At 48.9% G+C, this 13,024-nt stretch overlaps 1 protein-coding gene across 23 annotated transcripts in view; it reads left to right on the forward strand.

Annotated features, from left to right (window-relative positions):
- The window catches only part of MYT1L (myelin transcription factor 1 like), a 525,406-nt gene that overhangs the window by 326,810 nt on the left and 185,572 nt on the right, over positions 1-13,024 (forward strand). For all 23 annotated transcript variants that reach the window (XM_032294258.1, XM_032294269.1, XM_032294279.1 and 20 more), the window contains one exon: positions 1,411-1,567. The gene's annotated coding sequence lies outside the window, so the exon portion shown is untranslated. The remainder of the gene's footprint in view (positions 1-1,410; positions 1,568-13,024) is intronic.

Raw genomic sequence — 13,024 nt, forward strand, 5'->3', positions numbered from 1 at the left:
CCGTCACGCCTCTTACCGCATCCACCGTTATGTCTCTTACATCCACCCTCACGCCTCTTACCGCATCCGCCGTCACGCCTCTTACCGCATCCGCCCTCACGCCTCTTACCGCATCCGCCGTTGTGTTTCTTATCATACCCACCATTACATTCTTGACAAGACATACACATTCCATCCTTTATTAACTGTGTGTGGATGAAATTGTTCTTTGGGGAAAATTAAGTACACAAGGGAAGGGTTTAGGGCTCCGCCCTGATGGTTGCAGAGGTGAGCAAGGTGGGCTGGCTTCCAGGTGGAAGGAAAAGTTCTGTGAATTCTGGGGAATGTGGCCCCATTAGGACTCCCCGTGTTTCTTATTTAACTCTGCTGTCTGGTGTCTCATTGCTCTCATGAGGATCTGCATAGGCATTGTGACGGCACTTCCATGATGGTCATCTGCATTAAGACACAACATCGCAGGGGCTCCAGGCTCTCTGCTCACTTGACCTGTTGAGATTCGAAACAGCCCAGAGAGTTTTAGTCCTGTTAACCCTGGAGAGCAAGAAGCACAGAATCCTTTGTAATGGAAATCCTAAGGGACCAGTTATCAAGTACCACCACCCACTGAGTTCTCCCTGAGGACCTCATGGCGAGACTCAAATCCCACGACCTGTATCTCAGTGTTGTGGGTCCTTCCTGATCATGTGCAGGGTCAGGCCTTGTTTCATGATGGGAAGAACTGCAGTAGATCTCAACCCAGAGAATTCAGCTTCAGTTATCATCTCCTTCTGACTAACCGGGGAGCTCTGAGCACGTATTTCAGCCTCCTCTGAGTATCAGTTTCTTTATTCATAAAATTCACATAAAGTTTGATTGACGGCCAAACGACATAACAGGTAAGAAAATGTTTTGTAAAATCTTTTAGTTCTACAGATTTTAAGGAGACTACGCTGGTCCTCTCACCCCAGAATTCCTTGGAGATATCAGAATAAATAAGGGTGACAGTGTGGATCCTGGTGTGGAATTCCCCATGACACTGCCGCACAGGCTGAGCCTACCCAGGGTCTGGGAAGGAGGGAGGATTAGGCTGTGTGCAGGAATCTGGTCCCCGGGAGCTGGGAGCTCATGGAACTGGCTCAGGCAGAGCAGAGTATCTCGTAGCCTTCAGAGCTGACACAGCTGTCAGAGAACAAGCCTTCCCAGCCAGGGCCCGCTCCCAACAAGACGTCCTGGGCAAGGCTCAGAATCTGAAGCTCTGGCGTTGAGTCTAAGAGAATAAAGGGGCATGCACTGTTTCTGGATATGAAAGAGAACGTTTGTTTCCTGGAGGAAGCTGATGCATTCGCTGTTGCAGAGGACGCTCTGTGTATGTCTCCTCCTAACGTGGTGACAAATTCATGAGGTGTTGTATATTGCTTTTATATTTTGCAGATGGAGAAATCAAGGCACAGAGAGATTAAGTGACTTTGCCACAGTCACAAACTGGGGAGGACCAGGAGTGGAACTGAGAGCGAGCCCCGGACTCTGGGCCTGCATCCTGCCAGGAGTCACGCTGCCTCCGTTCCTAGGAGGGAAGACTGCCTGCAAGGTAAAGGCGCTGTCTCTGCACGCTGATGCAGGGCAGCCCTCACTGGGGACGGCTAGGCTGTGTGCTCTCTGCGTGTGTGAAAAGAACTCAGCTCAGCAGCACCGCTCGCATCTCCCGGCATGGGGTTCTTAGCCTGCTCCAGACCACACTGTCCACAAACCACTTCCTTACGTGGTCAAAAGCAACCTGCCTGCACCCTGCTTCCCCTACCTCAGCTTCTCTGGCCCTTCCCTCTTCCACCTTCCACCCAGTCCCACTGTGCCTCAGTTTCCTCTTCTGAACCATTCCTGCAGATTTCACCCTCTCCTCTTTTAAATCCATCACTTCTTTCTTTGTGATGGCTGGATTGGCCCCATCTTGGAATTCTAAGAAACAGAGAGAGCAGCTCCCTTCCTGCCTCCTGTAGCTCTTCACTTGCTTCTGTCCCTTGGGGTGGTCCTGGCAGAGCCGCTGCCCACCTCCCCAGCACCTGCCCTCCGCAGCAGCTATGAGAATGCACCCCACGCTGGCCTCGTCTTGGGACTCCCTTGAGAAAGGAGCACCAAGCCCAGGCTGTGTTGGCTGGGACGGGGATTTCAGCCTCAGCTGTCCCATGCCCATCACCTGGTGACAAAGCCTCTGTGCTTCAACCCCACCGTGAGCGAGGTGTGGGAGAACCTTGCTCATGCCCAGCCACTGCCCGGCAGTGGTCGACGAGGGGCCACCCACTCCTTCCTTCAGTCCTCCCCCTACAGCGGCTGTGCTCACAATATAGTGCTCCTTCCTCTTCTCTTCCACACCTTCTAGAACTCTCTCCTCTCTTCTGAGACAGGCGGGTTAAGGTTTTTCTCCTATTATTTAGAGTGCTCTCATTGCTGCATTTTTTTTTTCTATTCCTGCTCCTTGAAGGAAGTGCAGTGTGTTATTAGCAGTGTGTTTCTCTCAGGGAGAAGGGCAGTCCCAGGAAGAGAGCGCAGCGAGGGACAGCCTGGTGCACTCACAGCTGCCGCGCAGGGCACATGCCAGTGTCCCCTTACGCGTGTGGAGCGCTGTGCACTTACCAGGTTCTCCCATGCGTGCTGTGAGTGTTCACATCACCCGACCTTCACAGAAGCACACGGGAAAGACATTCCTGTGGCATGGCTTGTGCAGATGATAAAATTGAGGCCTGAAAGCTAAAGAGACATAGTAAGAAGGAAAACAAAAAGTCTTCCAAGCACACACCCCGTCTCCAAAATTCATGTTTCCCATTTAATAATGTTCGAAGCATTTCCATTTCTTTCCTTTGGAATAATGTATTTCCTCCCCAGTGAATACCTAACGTATCTGACAGAGCCCACATTCCACCACCGACAGACACAGCCTTCTCTAAGTTTTCTGTTCGTATCCTTTTAGTGTTTTCCTCCCCCTAAATAAACAAGTAAAATAACTTTAAAAAGAAAATGAGTTAAAAGATATGTAAACTAGAAAAATCATTAAGATAATTTCAAATATCTGTATAAATGGGCAGCTCTGCTAATATTTTTCTATGGCAAAACATATTTGAATTTTTAATTTAAAACTTTTTACCACGTTGTTAAAATCTGAATTAAGGATACGTAAAGACAGAAAATGTTGAATATAAGCCAGATGGAGTCTTAGAAACAACCTTATAGAGCAGCAATACAGAACACTGTCTATTACTTATTAAAAGCAGCTCTTTAGCCACATTTGTGTTTTTTGTAGCTATCAAAAAGAGATGGCTTTTTCCACTTCCGCCGTAGCCACAGGTCTGCCAGGACAGGCGTTCATTAGGGAGGGAGCTGACACCCTCTGAATATCACCAGGAGGCAGCTTCACCCAGGGGTGAAGCCAGATGCCCCAGGGGGACTCGCTGGGGGGGCGGGGAGGGCGAGCAGGGCATGAGACCAGGACTGAGCCTGGCGAGGGCACGGGAAGGAACGGGCTCCATGGGGGATCAGCCACTCACAACGCAAGGTTCAGTGAGAAAGTCACAGCCAGGGCATGGAGACAGGAATTCTTTTCAAATGACTGGATTACCAAAAACGTTTATGTATACATGAGAAAAAAAACCATCATCAAAATCGAAAAACAACAAAACGATGACAACAATAAGCTGGAAGAAGACACTGGCGACAGATAAGGTGGACAGAGGGGTTGACACCGCAGGATACAGAGGGCTCTTACGAATCGATGTGAAAAGTGTGAAAGAGAGAAGAAAAGCAGGCCGAGGATATGAACAGCATCTCACAGAAGCGGAGGTGTAGGTGGTGAAGGCGTGAGAGAATGCTTACCCTCCCTGGGAACTCGGGAAGTGACGAGACGCCTGGCGTAACCAAAGCAAAGGGCGGAATAGCATTCAAGGTGACCAGCGCTTCCAGAAACTGGGATGATCACATGTTACAAAAAAGTGCACGGAATGTTTTTTTTTTAATGGCAAAGTGACAAGATCTTTTTAGAAAACTCCATTCTAGAAATATGTACCAAATGCATGTAATCATTTTTGTAAATTATTTTATTATTTTTTATTATTTTATTCTTTTGAGACAGAGTTTTGCTCTGTCGCCCAGGCTGGAGTGCAGTGGCATGACCTTGGCTCACCACAACCTCTGCCTCCCGGGTTCAAGAAATTCTCCTGCCTCAGCCTGCTGAGTAGCTGGGATTACAGGCATGTGCCACCACACCTGGCTGATTTTGTATTTTTAGTAGAGATGGGGTTTCTCCATGTTGATCAGGCTGATCTCGAACTCCTAACCTCAGGTGAGCCACCCTCCTCAGCCTCCCAAAGTGCTGGAATTACAGGCGTGACCCACTGCACCCAACCTATAAATTATTTTTGTAGTGAAATAAAACTACATAGGCCTTGTTCGTAAGAAAATTTGGGGGCCTGGCTGGATAAATTATAGTAGGTTTATTCTGAGGAATACTATGTAGCCTTTGAAAAAGATGAGTTCAATGGATACACATGAGCCTAGAGAGATGGCTGATTTTTCTATAGGTGAAAAATAGCAAGTTGCAAAAAAGTTTTGTAAACAGAGCCTGATTTTGTAAATAATAAATAAAGAACCTGCTCTGTGTATTTACTCGATTGTGGAGTGGAGTGAAGGTTGATTGTCTCCAGTGAGGAAATGGCTGAAGGAAGAGAGACAGCAGTGCTGATTGGTCAGGGATGAAGTCATAGGGAGTTGGATTCGTCTTCTTGTGCTCAGTCTGTGCCTGGGTGGGGGCCACGAGATCAGAGGAGCCAGTTTATCCATCTGGGGTGGGGGGAGCTGATCCTCAAGTGTAGGGCCTGCAGACTCTCTCAAGCTTGGATCTTAGGAGCAGTTTAGGGAAGGTCAGAATCTTGTAGCTCCTGCCGCATGACTCCCAAACCATCATTTCTAATCTGGTAGCTGATGTGAGTCCTACAAAGGCAAGAAGGAGGTCTGCTTGGGGAAAGGGCTGTTACCATCTTTGTTTAAACTATAAACTACAAACTAAGCTTCTCCCCAAGTGAACTCAGCCTACACCTAGGAAAGAACAAGGACAGCTTGGAGGTTAGAAGCAAGATGGGGTCTGCTAGGTGAGATCTCTGTCACTGCCTCAGTTATGCTTTTGCCAAGGCGGGTAAGGAAAAGCAGGCCTTACTGCTGCACTTGAGGTCATCAGCAGAGAGACAGGCTGGGTTCTTAAGCCCGAGAATTTCCGGGTGGACCGACGGATGGCATCACGGTGAGGGTGTGGGGGGTGGACAGGAAGGGGGGGGGGGGGAGCACCTGGGGACTCCAGCAATGCTCCTCGTGGTGGGATCAGGCCTGGATGAGAGTGGCGTCCAGGAAGATACGAGGAAATGGGGAAAAAAGACAACAGCCCAAACCAGAATGTGATAAATTGTTTGACAGAAGAAAAGGGGGAAAACTAGCCAAGTATTATTTTAAAGCTTCAGAAGGGAAGAATGATCACCTCATATGTTCTGGACCTAGCTACGGAGAATGCAGACCCATGCTGGGTGCCATGAGGCGCCCGCTCACGAGCTCTTACAGCCAGTGGGGAAGCATCTTCTTATCACTGTGCAGAGAAACCGATGTCTAATAAATAAATTTGTAAAATGCCGAGGAAGGAGACAGGAGAGAGCAGTGCCTAACGGGGCGATGGGAGGAAGGAGGATGGCTAAGGAAAAGCCCTAAAATGAACTCGCCATGACAGAGGCAGCAGGAGTGTTGGCCAGAGGGCTTAGGGCTAAAAACGCCAGTTCGAATCCTCCTCTGTGGAGCAGGAGAGGCAGCCATGTCCTCTGAGAGGTGAACGTACCAGGATAGAGCTCTGAGAGCCAGTGCAGTGAACCCGAGAGATGGAAATTTGGGGGAACGTGACCCAGAGAGTCCTAGGCTTCACTGAGGGACGGGAATTGACAAGACTGGGGATTTTGGGGATGGGTCACTGGTGTTCTTTGAAAGAAGGATGTTAGGAGTGATAGCCAACAGGCCCCAACTGCGTGACAGAGGGTAGGTGGGTGGGTGGAGGGTGGAGGGGACTGAGCTGAAGGAAAGCAGGGGAGAACCAGGTGAGAGGGATGGATGGACACACTGGAAAGAAGGGTGGGAGAGCAGGTCCTCAGAAGCCAGCTTTAAGGAAAAGATCTAGGCCAGGTGCAGTGGCTTATGCCTATAATCCCAGAACTTTGGGAGGCTGAGGCAGGAGGATCACTTACGGCCAGGGGTTTGAGACCAGACTGGACAACATGGCGAAACCCCATCTTTACAAAAAATACAAAACTTAGCCAGTTATGATGTGCACCTGTAATACCAGATGCTCAGGGGCTGAGGTGGAGCGGTCACTTGAGTCTGGGAGGTCTGAGGCTGCCGTGAGCCATGATCATGTCACTGCATTCCAGCCAGGATAGCATAGCAAGACCCTGTCCCCAAAAAGAAAAAGACACAACAAGACCCTCACAAGAGGGGGCAGTGGAAGGTGCTGATGTGGAAGCGTGGGTGGGTCCAACAGGAGCCCCCAATCCACCAAGTGCTTTGGGGCCACAATTCGTGGCACCTAGCAGAGATTCGAATGGAAACTTCTTACTCGGAGGCAGGCTGGAAGGGGATATTGAATTAGAGATGGAGATGAGAGCAGCACAGGGGCTTCGATGGCTCCTCTGCTCTTCCTTATAAAGGGATTAGCAAGGTTGCTGCATGGCTGCAAGGGAGAGCAGCCTCTATCAGCCCCGGGAGGAGCTCAGCCCACAGACAGGAGGACCCAGATGGCCGCCGTGAGGCTGCTCCGCAGAGCCCTGGGCTTGCTCTGACACAGTCCGGAGAAGCGTGCACTGGGCATGCACCAGCCTTGCTGCTTCTCCTGGTATTGTCATGGCCACGAAGTGGCAAGGGATGCTGAGGCCTCTGGATGGCTAGGCCTGCTCCAAAGCACCTGTGAAGGCAGGGCAGGGCCTGGCGGTCCATGCCAACACCCTCATCCACACAGAACTGCTGCTGTTTTCCCCTGAACACTCTCCAAGCCACTCCCTGCTTTGGTTTCTCAGCATCCCTGGGTATATATGGGCGCTGTTGCCCACAGATGTGTAATCAAGACATCCCAGGCCCTGGAGCTAAGACAGTTCGCCTGAACTCATACAGCTAAGTGGAGGCAAGGGTGAGGCGTGGCCCTGGTGGTTGAGCTCCTCGCCCCACAGCTCCCCACTGCCTCCATGGCACCCGCGGTGGGTTTTCTGTTTTGGCACTGAGCTCACTCTGTCTTCTGTTACAACTTGGTGCTTGAGTGTCTGTCTTCCTTGTGAATTCCTGAGGGTCTATTATTTACAACAAACCATGCAACAAATTGAGAAACCACATAATTCAGGAATGAATTTAAAAAGCCCTCACCGTCAGGATGTGTGTACTGGTGTGCAGCTGCTTGTGAGCTTGTAAGTAGGTACAATAGAGGATAGAGTGAGGAGCTTCACTGGTGGTGTAGGGAGAGCTGTGAGTTCCCACAAGAAACAGCGTCTGCCCAGGAATGAACAGGAAGCATCGGCCGTACATCCGAGATCAGGACCGGTCCCTGACCACACCCTTTATCATGGTAGACGATGATTTTACAGGTGCCAAAGGCCGTAGATGATTTTTATTTCAGACTATACTTGTCTGAAAAAGCACAAACTACCAGCCATTCAATTATCCTTCGTCTAAGTGGTTGTTGTTTGTTTTTGGGACGGAGTTTCTCTCTTGCTGCCCAGACTGCAGTGCAGTGGTGCCATCTTGGCTCACTACAAACTTCTCCCCCGACACCCAGCAAATTTTTTGTACTTTTAGTAGAGAAGGGGTTTCACCATGTTGGCCAGGCTGGTCTCAAACTCCTGACCTCAAGTGATCCACCTGCCTCTGCCTCCCGAAGTGCTAGGATTATAGGCGTGAGCCACCACTCCAAGCCCCTAGTCTGTTTCTTTGTTTGTTTGTTTTTTTGTTTTGTTTTGTTTTGTTTTTAATTTTCATTACTCACCTGATATTTATGATGTGGCCCCTTATGGGTAGGAAATGTTTCCCTTTATTTTACTCATTTTCTTCCTGCAAAGAGCATCTGCGACTCTCAAATTATTTCCCTATCATCAAGAAGGTATGTCCAACCTTCATGTGATCCTTAATCAAACCTTGCTATTTTTATTTAGTACAACTCGGCACATATTTATCCAGACACTGCCTTGTGCCAAGCACTCCACTGGGGGCTGCAGAATGAGAGGATGCATGATGCACCCTGCTTCCTTCCCAGGATTGCCAGGCTGCAGCTCCTGGGTGGCGTTTTCCTGGCACGCAGAGAGCCACCTCTCCTAGGAATGACCCAGCTCCCCAGGCCTTCAGGACCACAGCTTCTGAGGAGACACTCTCAGCTGCTCCCTTGTCTAGTGCAGGGAATGTAAGAGTCCAAATCCTGTTAGAAATAAAGAGTTAGTTGAATTAAGGGAGATTGTGAAGAGTCCTAGAAAAACATTCTCATCCAGAAGAGAAATTATGTTCCCACCACACACAGACACACACACACTCAACACACACAGACACACACACACACACACACTCAACACACACACACACACACACACACACATGCCCTTTAGACTTTGTAAATGTAACTAAGTGTTTGGCTGTAGGGCCCTGGAGACTGTGCTCTGTGTACTGGTTCAGGGACTGAAAGGCTAGTATAAAATGTGGTATTGTGAGAAGTAATCAACAGTACCCCGAGGGCTTCATCTTGCCCTACATAACATGCAGTTACCTGTAAGGGCTATGCAGTTATCTATAACTGAGGGTCTCTTATTTACAAGAAACCCTGCAACAAATTGAGAAACCACAAAATTCAAGAGAGAATTTACAATGCCCTCACCGTCAGGAAGTGTGTACTGGCGTGCAGCTGTTTCTGAGTTTGTAACTAGGTGAAGAATCCTAGAAAAATATCCTCATCCGGAAGAGAAGGTTATGTTCCCACCACACACACACACTCACTCACTCTCTCTCTCTCTCTCTCTCTCTCTCTTTTTAGATTTTGTAAATGTAACTAAACATTTGTTTCTTATCCCTTTGGGAAAACTTACAACACCCAGACATGGAAATGAGAAGAATGCACCAGGCATCCCCTCAGCATCTGCTCTGTACCCGGTCAGGCGCGGTGGCCCATACCTGTAATCACAGCCCTCTGGGAGGCTGAGGTGGGTGGATCACTTGAGCTCAGGAGTTCAAGAGCATCTTCTATGTACCAAGCTGTGTACAAGGTTCTTACCTAAGATTTTTATTCAGTCCTCTCCACCACCCGACGAGGTAAGCAGGGCTTTTACACGTGAAAATACTCAGATTCACAGAGGCGACCGTGTCCAGCATAAGAAGGTACTGTGTGTGGAGCCAGCACTGCTGGTGCAGACCGTCACCATGTAATGCACACGTGTGCCACTGCTGCCCCACACGATGCACAGGCCAGCGTCCTCGAGCGATCAGGTGAAGGGGCTGCCACCGACAAGGAGGAGTTCAGGAATAGGAAGATGCTGAAATCTGGAGAGCCAGCAGAGTAGACAGAGGATGCTGCCCGCCACAGGCCCCTGGACAGCACGTGCAGAGATGCTCAGAGCCACACAGCCTCGAGAGCCCACTTCCCACCCGCCCACCACGGCCAGGCAGTCCTGCCGTGTGCCCGGTGCTCTGCAGGAATAGGAGGTGCAGGTGGGAACGTGGCATGGTCTCCACTCTGGAGCTGCAGCTGGCCTGGCGGGAGGGCGGATGCCTCATGGGCACATTAAGAGAAGACCAGAGTTATTTTAAAGGCATGTAGAAAGTTTATGGAAACTTGTTTGGAGCAACTTTCAGGGAGATTAAAGAACAAATTACTCCAAGAGCAGAGATGAAGAGCAAATAAATTATTAAACATTGACCAAAAGCTCACAGGCTAGAGGACCGCTTTGTGGGGAGCTGGTACATTCTGAACCTTTGCCACGGGTGGTTCCAGTATCTACCCAGGACCCACAAACGTCCTGATGGGCCCTATTCTGGGTTTTGAAGGCCAGCATGGGAATCTCATTCCTGTAACAATTACATAATCCGAAAGCATCAGCTGATGTCTGGCTTCTCCAGGATGCTCCAGAGGCCCTGGGCTTCAATGTCTGCTCTTTCTCTCAGTCTCAGTCATCCTCCTGGTAGACAGCAGGAGACCCAGGGCGCACCTGCACCTCCAGGCAGCCTGGGCTCACTGTTGCTAGGTCCAGTTTCAGAACCAGCTTGGAACAGCAGAGCAGCAGAGGTCAATCCCTGAAGCAGGGCGGGCAGGAGGCATAAGCCCAGGAATGAATGGCCATGAGGGCCCCAGGCTCGAAAACTGCCGTGTGGGGTAGCACGTGCCCCTCCCACAGGAACGCTGCCCCTCCCACGGGAACACTGGTCCTGTCACGGGAACACAGGCTGCCCCTCCCATGGGAACACTGCCCCTCCCACGGGAACACTGGTCCTGTCCTTTCCACGGGAACACTGGCTGCCTCCCCCTCCGGCTACCTGAGGCCAAGAGAAATGTAAAGCAGTGATTCCAGATCATTGCATTTTTCCAGGAAAAAAACCAAAAATCCAGATTTTGATATAAAGCCTGGAAATTTTCAGATGTTGGTACAATTTGTTCAGCACTGAGAACCCAATGGAACAGTTCTGTGGCTGGGCTGTGAGACTGTTCAGGTGCCCCCAGCCCCGAAATTCCGATTCTTTGAATTTTCTCCCAGAACTTGCTTGCAAGTTAAAGGAATAGAGAAGTTATGGGAAACACATTCAAGTTTAGAAAATCAGATTTTAAAATGAAAATAAGGATTTGTTTTCTTATGTTTATGCTGAGGCAGAAAACAGCAACATCTATTTTACCAGCAACAACAAAAACAGTAAAATGCTTGAAGGGCACCTGAGTTGATGTCTCCTCTGAAGATCCGGAATGGGTGCCTTCCTTGCCAAATTCCTTCATGTGAAAGTAGATATCACGCGGTGACTGGAAATGCAACCATTAAATCTGAAAGAGACTTCAGATCGTCAGATGTTGGCTCTTAGCGTGAGCAACAAAGATTCACGAGGGCCCCATGTTGTCTGTGGTCACCGCTGCCTGCACGGCAGCTGACAACCCCCTTGGCCTGAGATGAGGGCTCCAAAGTGAAGTGAGGCCTCTCTCTCCCTGGCCCTTGCACGTCCCCAAAAATTCTTCTCATGGGTGTTTTGGGGCTTCTCGGCTGTTATCATACATGACATAAATTGAGCAACCCGTTTTCATGGATATAGAACTGCTAGACCATCTATTTTTGAATAAAATCAAATGTAAATTATTTTGTGAAAGCATCACCACTGCTTTGATTACCCTATAGGCATCTTTGACGCCTTTGAGACTTGGTTCTGGTTTGGTGTAGTTTCAAATGTTCCATTAGGCTCCTGGCTCAGATATGGATCTGAGGAAGCCATGCTTCTGAAGCCAAGGAATTCCAGGATTTTCCCAGAGCAAATTCCCTGTGGCTCTTTTTGAAGCTGTGAAAGACCCCTTGCCATGTTGAAGTTCCTGTTCTGACTTCTGACTTAAGGTTGAATGACTCCATGCAGCCTGACCAGCATTCCATGGACACGGCACCCCATCCCACATGTAGAAATAGAGGCATAGGTATCTTCTGGCTGCGTGTGGAGTGGATATTTCCTTGAAACTTTGTATCTGTGTTGTGAGAATTTTTTAAAACTGTAATGAAATTATTAACATTGTGGCTGACCAAGAGATGCATTAGTACATTGTAATTATTTTATTCACTCATTTAACTGAAATTTACAGTTGCCTACCATAGGCCAGGAACTTTTCCATCACCGGGTCCACCAGCTTGAGAGGTGGGATCCTTTCGTATTTTGACAACCTGCTTTTCCAATATTGTATTTTGCTTTTCCTGTATTGTATTTTGACAAATTGCTTTGCCTCTATTCAAAAGACCAGTGGCTGAGTGCACCTCATGATGGCAGTCCCCCGCCTCTGATGGGTCCAGCTCCCAGCTCTGCGCCCACACAACACACATGGGTCTGTGGGGAGGGGCTGGGGGCACCTCTGAGGCACAGTTTGGTGTGGTGTCCTCAGTGCCGTTGCTCTAGTTAGTGCTACCCCGGGTGGCTACACTCTCCCAAGCTGACTATGTCAAGATGATGGAGCTCCTTTCTGGGGTGCCTGTCACAGGGCATCTGTATTGCAGCCTGTCATCATTTTGATTGCCGTTTTCTTAGGATTTGTAGCATGATTTTTAAAGTGTTTGTCTCAAACTAGGCATAGAAGTCTATTAAGCATTCAACTATGCCATTTAGAAGGATTTATTTTTAGGGTTCATGATAATACGTGTGCTGCTGTATCGCTTTAGTTTTATAGCCTCAAGACATTGGAGAAAGCACGCATCCCACATTTCCCAAGACTGTGTTGATTTCAACTATTCTACATGTGCCAGGAAATTTCCCAGATGTCCTGGCAGTCCCAGTAATTTGGCCTTAAAGCTGTATCTCACAGACGTCTTCTTGCCCTAGGAAACAGCCTCAACATTATTTGGCAGGCTACGTATCTGTAACCATTCTTTTGAAAGCATGGCCACCAGGCTCAGGCACTCTCTGTCTGTGGGGAGGCATGCCCAGAGTCTCCCCATGATGGGAAGGAGTCTTCCCGAGGTTGCTCCAGACCAGAGCAAGGACACAGCCACGCATAGATACCTGACACTTGGATGTTTTCCTCACCTGTAGCTGAATGTCAGCTCCCAGCTGTGCCCTCCAGAATGTCTACCTAAGAAGTGATTAGCAGAGGCCGGTCACTGGGGACTTGAATCAGGAGAAAGGCTAAGACATGTTAGAGTCCAAACTTACTTTGATTTTATACACATTTTTAAACCTCTTTAGTTCTTTGCTATAAGAGAATTCATAACCAAAGAAGGGTAGAGGGATGCTTTTTCTGTTTCAGTGTAGGTCAAGGTCATGTTTTATAATATCTTCCTGA

The sequence above is a fragment of the Sapajus apella genome, unplaced genomic scaffold (assembly GCF_009761245.1).
Source record: "Sapajus apella isolate SASKATOON/1434 unplaced genomic scaffold, GSC_monkey_1.0 scaffold31, whole genome shotgun sequence".
In the NCBI taxonomy this organism is placed as follows: domain Eukaryota; kingdom Metazoa; phylum Chordata; class Mammalia; order Primates; family Cebidae; genus Sapajus; species Sapajus apella.